The sequence below is a fragment of the Monodelphis domestica genome, chromosome 7, assembly GCF_027887165.1.
Source record: "Monodelphis domestica isolate mMonDom1 chromosome 7, mMonDom1.pri, whole genome shotgun sequence".
Lineage (NCBI taxonomy): Eukaryota > Metazoa > Chordata > Mammalia > Didelphimorphia > Didelphidae > Monodelphis > Monodelphis domestica.
In genome coordinates, this window is record NC_077233.1 from 130,003,015 (window position 1) to 130,018,590 (window position 15,576).

General features: G+C 34.9%; 1 protein-coding gene and 1 pseudogene across 13 annotated transcripts in view; one reads left to right on the top strand and one right to left on the bottom strand.

The window, feature by feature from the left end:
• RFX3 (regulatory factor X3) overlaps window positions 1-15,576 on the top strand; it is a 349,544-nt gene that overhangs the window by 213,898 nt on the left and 120,070 nt on the right. The window lies entirely within an intron of this gene.
• On the bottom strand, window positions 8,731-11,474 carry LOC130455447 (lamina-associated polypeptide 2, isoforms beta/gamma-like; annotated as a pseudogene).

A 15,576-nucleotide genomic window follows, 5' to 3' on the forward strand; every position in this document is an offset into this window, starting at 1 on the left:
AGCGATCAAATTAAAAACCCCCAGCAGAAAACCAAATTAGAAATCCTAAAAATTAAGGGAGAAATTAATAAAATCGAAAGTGATAGAACTATTGATTTAATAAATAAGACAAGAAGCTGGTACTTTGAAAAAACAAACAAAATAGACAAAGTACTGGTCAATCTAATTAAAAAAAGGAAGGAAGAAAAGCAAATTCACAGCATTAAAGATGAAAAGGGGGACAGCACCTCCAATGAGGAGGAAAGTAAGGCAATCATTAGAAATTACTTTGCCCAATTATATGGCAATAAATACACCAATTTAGGAGAAATGGATGAATATATACAAAAATACAAACTGCCTAGACTAACAGAAGAGGAAATAGAATTCTTAAATAATCCCATATCAGAAATTGAAATCCATCAAGCCATCAAAGAACTTCCTAAGAAAAAATCCCCAGGGCCTGATGGATTCACCTGTGAATTCTATCAAACATTCAGAGAACAGTTAACCCCAATACTATACAAACTATTTGACATAATAAGCAAAGAGGGAGTTCTACCAAACTCCTTTTACGACACAAACATGGTACTGATTCCAAAACCAGGCAGGTCAAAAACAGAGAAAGAAAACTATAGACCAATCTCCCTAATGAATATAGATGCAAAAATTTTAAATAGGATACTAGCAAAAAGACTCCAGCAAGTGATCAGAAGGATCATTCACCATGATCAAGTAGGATTCATACCAGGGATGCAGGGCTGGTTCAACATTAGGAAAACCATCCACATAATTGACCACATCAACAAGCAAACTAGCAAGAACCACATGATTATCTCAATAGATGCAGAAAAAGCCTTTGATAAAATACAACACCCATTCCTATTAAAAACACTAGAAAGCATAGGAATAGAAGGGTCATTCCTAAAAATAATAAACAGTATATATCTAAAACCAACAGCTAATATCATCTGCAATGGGGATAAACTAGATGCATTCCCAATAAGATCAGGAGTGAAACAAGGATGCCCATTATCACCTCTACTATTTGACATTGTACTAGAAACACTAGCAGTAGCAATTAGAGAAGATAAAGAAATTGAAGGCATCAGAATAGGCAAGGAGGAGACCAAGTTATCACTCTTTGCGGATGACATGATGGTCTACTTAAAGAATCCTAGAGATTCAACCAAAAAGCTAATTGAAATAATCAACAACTTTAGCAAAGTTGCAGGATACAAAATAAACCCACATAAATCATCAGCTTTTCTATATATCTCCAACACAGCTCAGCAGCAAGAACTAGAAAGAGAAATCCCATTCAAAATCACCTTAGACAAAATAAAATACCTAGGAATCTATCTCCCAAGACAAACACAGGAACTATATGAACACAACTACAAAACACTCGCCACACAACTAAAACTAGACTTGAACAATTGGAAAAACATTAACTGCTCATGGATAGGACGAGCCAATATAATAAAAATGACCATCCTACCCAAACTTATTTATCTATTTAGTGCCATACCCATTGAACTACCAAAATACTTCTTCACTGATTTAGAAAAAACCATAACAAAGTTCATTTGGAAGAACAAAAGATCAAGGATATCCAGGGAAATAATGAAAAAAAACACATATGATGGGGGCCTTGCAGTCCCAGACCTCAAACTATATTACAAAGCAGCAGTCATCAAAACAATTTGGTACTGGCTAAGAAACAGAAAGGAAGATCAGTGGAATAGACTGGGGGAAAACGACCTCAGCAAGACAGTATACGATAAACCCAAAGATCCCAGCTTTTGGGACAAAAATCCACTATTCGATAAAAACTGCTGGGAAAATTGGAAGACAGTGTGGGAGAGACTAGGAATAGATCAACACCTCACACCCTACACCAAGATAAATTCAAAATGGGTGAGTGACTTAAACATAAAGAAGGAAACCATAAGTAAATTGGGTAAACACAGAATAGTATACATGTCAGACCTTTGGGAGGGGAAAGGCTTTAAAACCAAGCAAGATATAGAAAGAATCACAAAATGTAAAATAAATAATTTTGACTACATCAAACTAAAAAGCTTTTGTACAAACAAAACCAATATAACTAAAATCAGAAGGGAAACAACAAATTGGGAAAAAATCTTCATAGAAACCTCTGACAAAGGTTTAATTACTCATATTTATAATGAGCTAAATCAATTGTACAAAAAATCAAGCCATTCTCCAATTGATAAATGGGCAAGGGAAATGGATAGGCAGTTCTCAGATAAAGAAATCAAAACTATTAACAAGCACATGAAGAAGTGTTCCACATCTCTTATAATCAGAGAGATGCAAATCAAAACAACTCTGAGGTATCACCTCACACCTAGCAGATTGGCTAACATAACAGCAAAGGAAAGTAATGAATGCTGGAGGGGATGTGGCAAAGTAGGGACATTAATTCATTGCTGGTGGAGTTGTGAACTGATCCAACCATTCTGGAGGGCAATTTGGAACTATGCCCAAAGGGCGACAAAAGAATATCTACCCTTTGACCCAGCCATAGCACTGCCGGGTCTGTATCCCAAAGAGATAATGGACACAAAGACTTGTACAAAAATATTCATAGCTGCGCTCTTTGTGGTGGCCCAAAACTGGAAAACGAGGGGATGCCCATCAATTGGGGAATGGCTGAACAAACTGTGGTATATGTTGGTGATGGAATACTATTGTGCTCAAAGGAATAATAAAGTGGAGAAGTTCCATGGAGACTGGAACAACCTCCAGGAAGTGATGCAGAGCGAGAGGAGCAGAACCAGGAGAACATTGTACACAGAGACTAATACACTGTGGTATAATCAAACGTAATGGACTTCTCCATTAGGGGCGGTGTAATGTCCCTGAACAACTTTCAGGGATCCAGGAGAAAAAAAACACCATTCATAAGCAAAGGATAAACTATGGGAGTGGAAACACCGAGAAAAAGCAACTGCCTGAATACAGAGGTTGAGGGGACATGACAGAGGATAGACTTTAAATGAACACTCTAATGCAAATACTATCAACAAAGCAATGGGTTCAAATCAAGAAAACATCTAATGCCCAGTGGACTTACGCGTCGGCTATGGGGGGTGGGGGGGAGGAAAAGAAAATGATCTATGTCTTTAACGAATAATGCTTGGAAATGATCAAATAAAATATATTTAAAAAAAAAAAAGAAAGAAGAGAATAAAGCTCAGGATCAAATATTGGGGTATATCCATAGTTAAGGGGGTATGATATGATAGATGAACCAACAAAGAAGACTCAGAATAGTCAGCTAAGAAATAGAACCAAGAAAAATCAGTTATGAAATTCCATAAAACGAATGTCAGATGCTGTACAGAAAATTAGGACTGAGGCAAAGTCATCAGATTTAGCCACTGAGAGATCATTGTTCTCAATGTATTGATCAATTTTACAAACTGTTTTTCTCTTCCTTTTTTCTTTTTAAAATATTTTGTTAAGTGAGTTGGCTCTCTGGGAGGGGGATGAGTAAAGAATACTGGGAGAAATATAGGTAATGTAAAAACAACAATAAATAAAAATATTTTAAGAGGCCATTGATAACTTAGGAAAGTTAATTTTCAGTTGATTGATGAGGTCACAAGCCAAATTGTAAAGAATTTTAAAAAGTGAATGAGGGGAGATGAGGAAAGGATAAGGACAGCTTTTTCTAAGAGTTTGAAAGAAGAAAAGATGTAGGATAATAGTTTTAGTAGAGGATTAGCATGGGGGATGAGAAGGTCTATATTTTTAGGATGGGAGAGGACCAACCATGTTTTAGACAGCAGCATAGAATGCAGTAGATAAGGAGAAACTGAAGATTAGAGAGAAATGGGGATGATTCTATGAATAATTTAATGGAGAATACATTAGGAGATACACATGGATTTGTCTTGATGAAGAGAAGAGCCTTTTCTTCATAAACTAGAGCTAAGCAGGGTAGAATAGGGGAAACTATTAGTATTTTAAGATGAAGAAAAATGGAAAAGAAGGAATGCTCTCCATTTTTCTTAGTAAAGTATGATACAAGGCCCTCATTTGAGAGCACCAAGTTGAACAGCCTTGAAAAGAGGTTTGAACGAGCCTCTATGATGAATGAGAGAGAAAATCAATTAGTTAGTCAAGTATCATTAATGAAACACCAACTAGGTACCAGGCACTGTGCTAAGCACTGGGAATACAAGGAAAGAGAAAAATCATTCTACTCTCAAGTAGCTGAAGGTCTACTGGAAGAGACAACATAAAAACAACTACATAGAAACAAGAAATTGGAAATAGTGTCAAAGGGAAAGCAGTCAGAGTCAGGAGGACTGGGGGCTTTTTTCAGAAGATGGAATTTTAGCTGAGACAGGAAGGAAGTTGAGGAGTCCAAGAGGCAGAGATGAAGAGGAAGACCATTTTAGGCAGCCAGAGAAAATGCTAGAAGTCTGATGGATGTGCAAAGAAGAGCAAGGAGGCTGGTATCACTGGATCACAGAATAGATGGGGGTAGGGGGGAGTAAGGTATAAGAAGACTTGGAAGAGTAGGAATGGGGCAGGATATGAAGGTCTCTAAAAGCCAAACAGCATTTTACATTTTATCCTGGAGGTAATAGAGAGGATAATTAGGTAGTAGTAACAAGATTTTCTTCTGAGGTGAGGACCTAGTTGAGATTAGATGACATAAATTTGTAGTGGGTCCAGTCAGCTTTGTTCAGCAGCTCATTAGTAGAAAAAGAGGAGACAGACAGGTTGAGGTTGAGCATTTATAGAAGAGGGGCAAGGAATTTGAGAGCCAGGGACAGTGTAGAGTTGAACTGATTATTGGATTGAGATTAGAAAGAAGAGGGTGGATTTGGAGGGGAGACATAACAAGTTCTGTTTTGGAAATGTTGAGTTTGATGTGTATATAGATCATCCAGGAGAAGATGTCAAGAAGTTAATTGGAAATTCAGGATTGGAGCTCTGGAGAAAGATGAAGTTTAAATATGTAGATGCAGGAGTTGTCTGTCTAGAGATGATAATTAAACCCTTGGGTTATGATAAGATCACTAAGATGGGAAAGCATGCAAAAAAAAAAAGAAGAAGAAGAAGAAGCTGCACCCAGGCAATGTCTTTAGGGACATTTACAGTTCAGAGGTGGGAGATAGATGATGATCCAGCAAAAGAGACTAAGAAGTGATTAGAGGACTATGTCCTGAACACCCTAGGGGGAAAGAAAATACAGGGGGAAAGGGTGGTCAGTAGTAACAAACATTACAAACAGATCAAGAAGAGCATGACCTGAGGAAACAGCCGTTGAATTTAGAATTTAAAAGAACATTAGTAATGTTAGAAAAAATGAATTTGTTCAATTTGTAGGATTGAAATGAACTCAAAAGGAATTCTGGAGTGAGTGGTTTGTAAGGAAGTAGAAACAAACTGAGATAATGTCTTTGTCTGAGAAAGATACAGCTGATATGAAATGATAGCTTTAGAGGATAAGCAAAGTCAAGTAAAATTTTTTTAAAGGAAATTCACGTTTATTAGGCAACTGGGGAGGAACTAGTAGATAAAGAAATTAAAATTTTAGTATAGAAAGGGAATGATTGATGTGTCATTTTCTAGAGGAAATAGTGTGGGCCATAGTCTCTAGTCAGACAAACTGTAGAGTAGCATTTATTAAACACCTATTTTGTGACAGTCACTGTGCTAAGCACTGAAAGGCAAAAAACAATCCTTACTCTCAGCTTTCAGTGTAACAGAGGAGACATCATACAAATGACTATGCACAAACAAGATGGGGAAGGAATCAAGTGGACGGAAAGCAAGCTTGGCCTTGGACCTCTTCTTTTTCCTTTAGAAAAAGGAAAAGAGAATATCAATTTCTCAGCAAAATTTAAGACAAAGTTCTTTGGTGAAAGTGCTTTAGGGATTTGTGGTGAGAAGAAAAAGTTGTGAATAGACAGTACGAGAGGGTAGGAAAGTATGCTGGAAAAATTATTGCATTTATACTTATCTCAGTGTGATGAACTTGACAAATCAGTCAATCAACAGGAAATCATTAACTGTCTACTATACTCAGTCATTGTTTGAGGTGCTAAGAAGGAGACAGGTACAATGAAAGAAAAACTCCTTACTCAGTATAACCTTATATTCTAATAATGGAGAATAATTTTTCTTTGGACTCCAGGTTCCTCATCATTGGACTATATCTCTAATGTTACTTCCAGCTCTTAAACCCTTTGAACCTATAATGTCCTCGTATATAAATTCAACCTAAATAATTAGAACTTCCTTTTCCATTATTCTCAGTAAGAAATAACATTCATTCAGAACATTAAGAATACTTTGCAGCTTGCTCCCTCACATTTTAATATAGCATTTTAAACTCTTTTGGATATGCATTTTTTTGTCTTTTGTTCTTTTATAAAATACATTTAGTATTGGTATATTTTATTTTTGCATCATCCACATTTCCAAATGTATCCTCCTCTCTAGAGAATGATCCCTTATTACAAATTATTTTTTAAAGGGGTGTGGGGAACAGTTCCCAAAACTGAGTAGCACTTCATAAAAATCTGGCATCTATGTTCTCCAACCTTAGGAAAAGAGTTGGAAAGGGGCTTTCTCACCTCCCTTTTTTGGGATCAAACTGGGTCATTGTAATTTTGCAGCATTCAGTTTCAGGTGCTTTATTGTTCTTTCCATTTAAATTGTTGTGGTCATTGTGTATATTGTTCTTCCTGCTTCCTTGACTTTGTATCAATTCATCTAAGTTTATAAGCATTTCTATATTCAATCACATTCACCATGTTTTTCAGCACACATTTGTAAATCATGAGCTATTAGGCATTTCTTTTTTCTTTTTAGGTTATTTAATTTTTATTAAGATGATATTATAAAACATTAATTTCTATTTCTACAATTTAATTAAAGAAATGCTTTGAATTTACGGCTCGGACACATTTATTCTAGTGACATAAAACAGAGACAAAACAGAATACATTTTTTTGTATGTTTGGTTTTTTTTAAATTAACTAGAGGTTGAACTCACTCCTACTTTCCTACTTTGGACCACATTTTCCCTACGAGAGAACTGATTATATATATATAACACTAAATTATGTTGAATCCCTAAAACATCAAATGTGGCTTCTTACAGCTTCTAAAGGAAGAACCTAAGACCTATAAGATCTAAACACATAATAACTAAATGAGACTAGAATTACATCCAAAAATCAAGTCATGTCCTAGTAGAAAAAGTTAAGATATGTCCTCTCTTGAAGCGATGCACATAACAGAAGGGAGCAATTTCACTCTAATCAGCAAATATTTCTTTGTTAAGAGTTGTTATTTCAGTCCCTTTATTCTAAAATTAGAGTGTCTGGTCTTGGCTACCAAAAAGGTGAAATGCCTACAGAATATTTACAAATTAAAAATTAAAATATGTTTAGTTCAGATCAAAATTTAGTGTCCATCTAAACATATGTCTTTAGTTTTTTCTTTTATTAGAAATGTCAGCCTTTATAAGACATGATATTTTAAAATAACTTATTTGTATAAAGTATACTATTTGATCAGTGACTGTATATTTCAAATTCAAAAGCACATATTTTAATTTTTACACGTTTCACTTGATTCTACTGAAATCTCAGCTGTCTACTTAACCAAGTTATATATGAGGTAAATTTAAGGGGAAAAAAAAGACAACTACAAAGAATGAATACATAGCATTATAATGCCCTCCTCACATCAAGTGTATTCAAGAAAGTAACAATGCAATTTAAAAATAAACATTTATGAAACATTTATAATCAGTTTACATTAGGTAATAGGGCAAAATAATTGGCAAAATTTGCTTAATGAAAAGTCTAGTTGTAACAATTTAAGTCAAATGTACGGAAGAAATTTAAACATGGTAAGATAAATTTCCTAAATTCTTTGCACAAACACAATATCACCTAAATGTTATTTTAGTAGTAAATTGGAATTGATAAAATCAATGATGCAATCATCAAGAAACAAATGTTTCTCTGGAAAATAAGGATTAAGTTTTGAATTGTGGGGCGGTAGTAACAAGTTTCTCAAACATGTAACCTTAACACTAAAAAAATGATATTCAGGTAAAAATGGGTTCTATGCTTAAGTGAATTTACTAATAGAATTCATGATATTAGAAATCTGTTATAAAATGAGTACAATAGGATTACAGTAACATTACTAAAAAGTTACTCAAGTGATTAGTGCTGTATTTTTTAAAAAATAAACAACATCAAATACTTGGCTGTAATAATAGAAAATAAAATCTCTAATGAATATCCCTTTATCCTGCTTTAGATTATGTTTCAAATTTCCTCTAAACATTCTGTCCAGGAGAAATAATTTTAAAAAATCCTTTCTGCATGAATTCAGAGCATTTAAAACATTTAGCTTCACATTATTCTGCTGTTTTGCCTTTCTCATTTCCCCAAAACACAAAGCAAATATATATTTGCCTCAAAAAACAAAACTCCCCCCAAAACAAATTAAAATGCTTACATTAAAAAAAAATAAAGCCTACAAAAAATTCCAGAGTGCTAAAAAAGATTACTCATATGGCACAAAGTGATCCCCTATTAATCCAAGGTCCAAAATGCTTAAACTAGTGTCCATTGCAATGTCTTGTTCATTTTCAATGCAATATTAAATTTAAGAAGTTGAAATCACATTATTTTAAAAAGTAGTTCTTTGAGCCAACAAGAGTTCTTTCTACAGTTATTAAAAATAGGAGACTAAGTTTGTTGGGTGTGCCATAGAGCTAACGCTCAGTTGGCTTTTGCCTGAGACTTTATCATTAAGAAAATTAGAAAAGGGATTTCAATTTCCTTGGTTGGTTCCCATAGCTTGATAGACCAAAAATAAGAAAACTGCCACAATAGCAAAAAGCAAATGGAGCTTCCTTTTCTTGTCTTTTCTGTCTCGTCATCAGCAATGGGAGCATATTTGGGGACATATTTTGATGAAAAAATTCCCTCCATCCTGAAGTCACCAAGTTCTAATGGTCTGCCAGCACCTCCTTTAATAGACCTGTAACAACTAGCACTAATTCCTGTTGGTGTAGCTGCTTCAAAAGGAAACATTTCTTTAAGAATATCTCTTTCATTTCTTCTTTCATCTGTTAATGTTATGTCTCCCACTTTGGCTCTTGTCAATGGTTTCTTTGGTGTTCTTCAGGGCATATCTGAGAATTCACTGATTGGCAGAATAAAAGATGCATGCCTGAAATTTCCAGTCACCCTATTGACAACTATAGTCTCATTGCTTGAAGCCATTATAGTTTCAACTATAGGAAGATTCTCTGAAATTACTGCACCATCTACATGCATCTGTTCTGCAGTTTCCACCCTTTTCCTTGGAGTTCTTCTTGACCCTTTTGTAGTCTCCCCAGTTAATCCCTGCAGGGGTCCGCTTTTTGAAGATCCACTTGTCCAGAGGATCTCAGAAAGTCCAGCTTGAGAATAGTTCTGATTCTGCTCAACTCTTCTTTGCTTGAGTGTTATTGCAGTCTTTGAGTTGCTTTTTAGTGGTTCTCTCTTCTCCAGTTTGAACTCTTCTTCATTGTCACTGCATCTATATCTTAGTCATCATTTCTAGTCTGTTTGGCATTTTCTGCTGATGAAGAAACTGTTGGTAGAGGTGTTGAAGATCTTGATTCTAGGCTATGATTTCTCAGTTTTAGCAATTTCTTTTCATATAGCTTCCTGGTGGTTTCCACAATAGGGCCAGGGTTGACTCCATATTTCACGAGTTGAGAACAGCTCTTCATTTGTGAGGTCAGATAAATCTAGATCACCTTTCTCTTCTAATCTGGGTTTGTCAGTTTTCTTTGTGGCTTTCCTTCTGCTGGTGGCACCACCTCCTCCTTGGCCGTGGCCTGTGGTGCTAAGCATCTGTGTGGGCTCATGCTCATCATCGCTAGAGAAGTCTGGGGGTGCACGACTGTTGGCAGACGGGGGCAGCGGCAGTTCTATTAGCCATTTCTTGATTGATGGTCATCTACTTTGTTGCCAGTTCTTTGTTTCTACAAAAAAAAAATGCTGCCCTAAATATTTTTGTAGTACATGGAACCTTTCCTTTTGCCATTGACCTCTTTGTGTTTTATGTTTAGAACTGACATATCTGACTTGTTTAACTTTTAATAGTAAATTTTCAGATTTAAAATCTGCCTAATGATAATTGTGCTAAGGTATAATGAGTCTCCCCAAAGTAAAACTGTGGTTGAGGAAACACTCATCTTCCTACTTTAAAATTATCAGTTTTTATAACATCACAAAAATGATCCTTTTTTGATACATGCTATTTGCATCCTGACCTCTCTTTTGTAAAGGAAAGGCTCAGTCTGTCCTCATAGATTAAGTGCATATGAAAAGTTTCTGTAGAGTTTATCTTCCACAGTGATAACAAAGACTTCACAAAACATTAGTCTTTAGGATCTGAGCACACTACCATGTTTAACCAAGCTTAAGCTTAGGACTTACTCAAAGCAAATACTGTATCTAAAATAAAATGTCATGAATTTGTTGCTCTCTGTTAACCCATTTGATGTGAACACCATGCTTGTGAGTCTAGAGGCTTAGTCCTGATGTGATCCAGTTAGTTTGTTTCTACTGTATAACATCATAGTGGATCTTTACGAGCTATCTCCCAAATGTATGCTATGGGTCAGGAAGGCAGTAAGATGACCCAAGCAACATGTTGCTGGAATGAGAGAACCTGGGTCTGAATCTTGGCCCTGTCAATTGCTACCTATCAATGTGATTACCTTTCCTGAGGCTCAGTTTATTTATCTGTAGAGGAAGAAGATTAGAACATATGACCTCAGAGATCCCTCCTAGCTCTGTCTGTCTGGTTTCACATCCATCACTATTACTAGATGACCAGTCCAAAATGCATTCCTAACTGAAATGGATTAGTAATATCATCTTCCCACACAAGAAATCACACTGTTATATATCTATCAGAATGAGTTTAAATATAAAAACTAGCCAAGTGAGTCTTCCTCTCTACTGTTTAAATAAATTATAAAATAAAGGAAGTGGAATTTTTTGCATTTTTTATTTAGTATTAATTTTCAGATTAGCCAAAGGTTAACTTTCTGAATTTTGATATTGATATTGACATTCATGATCACTTAATTCCATCTCACCACCCCAAACTCTCACTTTGCCTCTTTGTTCTATATTTCTGATTTTTGTAGCTTTGAATTCATCTTAGAAAAGTGAGTTCTAAATTCTTCTAATCCATAGGACTGGAGTAGTGCCAAGCTAATGGCTATTCCTTAACTAGGAATTAAGTCGGATTTCCTCCTCTGTGTGATATTAAATGCCTTTTGATGATGATGTTTCAGAGGATATAGAACTGTGTCTGATCTCTGCCATGAACCCTTGAGCAAAGTGCTGTGCAACCTGTGGGTGCTCAATTAATACTAGTTCAGTAATGCTCATGTCAGTAGGAGTCCCCATGACATATATCATCAGCAGTGCATGGAATTTCACTCAAGAGGTGATGACAGCCCTCACAGAGATGTGTCATCACTTAGGAAAATGTGTAATTGTTATAAATTGATGCTACGACAGTGTTGACCTTGTTCTGGCTGTTAATGTGGACAATTACTGCCATCATAACAGTCGTACAAATTTGAGTCAGTGAGCACATATCAACTGAATGAGTATACAACACAACTGAGAATACCATACCACTCGGTGTGATTGCAGAAGGTAATTATTTGCTAAAACAGTAGGAAGCTGGATTTCCTTTTTGCTCATCTCTTTTATGAAATTATTATAATAACAAGCTATATACAACACTCCATTTCCCACCTCCACTTCATTGTTCTTTTGTACCTCATGTAATCCCTCTTTATCTCTACTCCCTAATTTCCTATAAGACACTGCTCAAATGCCATCTTCTGCATGAAACCTTTCCTAATCTCTCCACTAGAGTGCCTTGTACATCCCTAAATTACTGTGTATGTATACCTATATATGAATAATAACTAGTCATATATAGTTACATATTAATAACTAATAATAGTATGTAGAATGTAACTTCTTGGGAACAGGAATAGTTTGGATTTTACTTTTGTATCTCTTAGCCCCCAATATAATGCCCAAAACATAGATTTTCAAGAAATACTTTTTTATTAAATTGGTTTTCTTTGATGTGGCATGATTTGACCTGTACAAAAATTTGCCAGAATTTAGAATGCCAAGGTTATATCATCTAGTAGGTATTATGTCATAGATTTCTATGTTACTTTTAATTGTTAGACTTTAATTAATTTATGCAAAGGACACTTCAGGAAATCATTTGTAAAACACTAAGCTTGAAGTACATTTTGAAATCATCTCTATATAATTTTTTTCTTTGATATTGTGAACAACTGTGACAGATTTATTTCTTTTCCATCTTCCAAAAGATTTTGAAGCAGAATGAGAAAAGAAACTGTTCAGCTTCCTTGGTTGTGGGGAAATAATGAAGTGTGGCTAATTGAAGTTGAATTGACTTTTAGTCATTGCTTCTTAAAAATTGCAGTTGGAAAAAAAAAAACACTTAACAGTTACATTCTACTGCTATTTACATTTAAGTTGCTATAGAGCCCACTGTTCTAAGTCTACTGCCCACGTTTATTTCAGTGATTGTCTATAGAAAGTCTTTGTTTGCTACATATATATGAAGTCTGTACAGAAATATCTGTTGGCAGAAAGGCACACAAAAGGATTGCTCCAATTTAGGGAGAGTGCATCTGGCTATTTCGCTGCAAATAGAGAAAAAAATTGATGGGAGATTATTAAATGTTAAAATTTTAGATCTGAAAGGAATCTTATAGTTCATCATGTTTATTCCCTCTCACTTTATAGATAAGGAAAGTGAAGTCCAAAGAAATCAAGTGATTAGTTGGTCAAATAAGGTCAAATTATTATTTAATAGAATGAGAGCTACACTACAGTTCTTCTTTCTGCAGTACGTGGCACATAGTAAGCACTAAATGCTTGTTAGGGGCAGATAGGTGATTCAGTGGATAAAGTGCCAGGCATGGAGTCTGGGGGACCTGGGTTCAAATATGGCCTCAGACCCCTGAGCAAGTCACTTAAACCTCTACTGCCTAGCCCGTAACACTCTTCTGACTTAGAATTTATACTTAGTATCAATGCTAAGCAGAAGGTAAGGGTTTTTATAAATAAATGCTTATTGACTGACTAACTACTTTGTTGCTCTTACCACTTGATCTTAGATTAGGGTCAAATTTAGAACTTTTGAGTCTTGAGTTGTTGATTTTAGCCAGTATGCTAATTATAAGGAAATGCATTTAACTAATTTGTATAGGTTTGTCTTAAGATCTTAGTGATTTCAACTGAGTTTTCTATATTATGACTAATGGCTTAAATTTCATTTCTAAAAAAACAAATGCTATTATCAATACAAAAATGCTTCCAAGATTATGCTGCATATTGTACGTAATTAAGTTAATTACATTCATAGAATTTATAAAAGATCATATAGTTCACAGTAAGTGTTTAATAAATACTTTTTCACTCATTCTTATCTCACATCACTGACATCTCCCTCCAGTATTTTCTTCACTCTGGTCTCCAATGAAGTGGTGGCACTTCTTTCCAAGGCAAATATCCCTGCATGCACTATTAATCTTATTCCTTCCAAGCTCCAGTCATATTACAATGATCATAGCTCAGTGCCCTATCACTCCTCACTTGGTCTACTACAACAGCTTTCTAATTGGTCTTTCTACCTTAAGAGAGACCTAACTAGTCTTTTCCTCCCCACTTTACTCCATCTGCCACTGATTTTTCTAAAGCTTATTTCTGAACATGCCAACCTTCTTCTCAGTGAATTCCAGTGGCTTCTTATTCCCTCTGGAATCAAATATAAAGTCCTCTGTTTGACATTTAAGACTCATGATAAACCTGACCTATTTATACCTTTCCAACCTTCTTATAACTTCTTCACACTCTTCTTTACTTCTTCTATGATCATCCCCTTGCAATTTTGAACCCAATATTCCATATGCTATCTCCTTGCCTTTGCACAATATATCCTCCATATGTAGAACGTTTTGTCCTCTCACCTTCATTTCTTTGTTTCTCTATTTTAAAAAATCAGCTCAAATGTCTTTCCCCACATCCTCAGTAACTAATGTTTCCCCCCTTTCAGATTCCCTTGTTTATTCTAAATATATATTGTATGTACCTTTATTTATGTTATTTCCCCCATTACAACATATGTTCTTTGAGGGTAAAGATTGAGTTTGTTTTTCTCTATTTATATACCTAATGCTTTATGCCTGGCATGTAGTAAGAGTTTAATAAGAGTTTTATTGACTGACTAACTAATTATAATGGTAAGTGCTTGATAAGTGATTTTTCATTCAAAAAGATTTTGAATGATGACAAAGTAGGAATGCTAGTCAGGTGCTGATGTCTTCTAGACTGGCTTTATTTGGGAAATAATATCACTTATAATTTTTTCCATTCTGTGGGTCTCTTTGGCATCTTTGACTTTGACTCTAGTCAATAGTTTGATAACATATAAGCCATTTATAAAATCAGGTTCCTTCCAATAATCAATATTTTTTTTAATTTAATTTTCTCTTTTAATATAATTTTAATTTTCTTTTAAATATTTTCCATGGTTACATGATTCATGTTCTCTCCCTTTCTTCTTCCCTCTCCCCTCCTGGAGCTTACAAACAATTCCATGAGTTATACATGTATTAGCACTCAAAACCTATTTCCATATTATTCATTATAATAGAGTAGTCTTTTAAAACCCAAACCCCAAATTATATACCCACTTAACCAAGTTATAATTCATATCTTTTCTTCTATATTTCTTCTCCAACCATTTTTTCTCTAGATGTGGTTAGTATTTTTCTTCGTAAGACCCTCAGGATTGTCCTGGATCATTGCATTGCTATTAGTATCAAAGTCTGTCACATTTGATTGTCCCACAATGTTTCAGTTACTGTGTACAATGTTCTCCTGGTTCTGATCATTTCACCTCACATCAGTTCATGAAGGTCTTTCCACTTCTTATAGAAATTAAGTAATTCATCATTCCTTAGAGCATAATATATACTCAATTTTTAAAACCCTTACCTTTAATCTTAAAATTCATATAAGTATTATTTATAACTCAAAAGAGTGGTAAGGACTAGGCAATAGGGATTACATAGTCATGCAGCCAGGAAGTATCAGTGTCTATATTTGAACTCAGGACCTCCTGTCTCCAAGGCCTCACTGTCTCTTCACTGAGTCACCTGGCTGCCCCCAGATATACTCAAATTTATTTTTTGTTATATTGTTAAATACTTGCATTGTACAACACATGTTGGTTCTCTTCATAATGAAAATATTTATGCTTAGAAATGATCTTCTGCCATATTTTCTTTTTAGAATTGTTTTGGCCTACTTTTGTATACAGTGTTGTGTTTAGGTCACCCACTATCAAAGTATATGTCATGTTGGTTTAGAATGTACACATTTTTATAGTTCTTCATTTCTGATTCTTCTTTCTTTGTAACAGATGTTGGTATATAAATGGCAA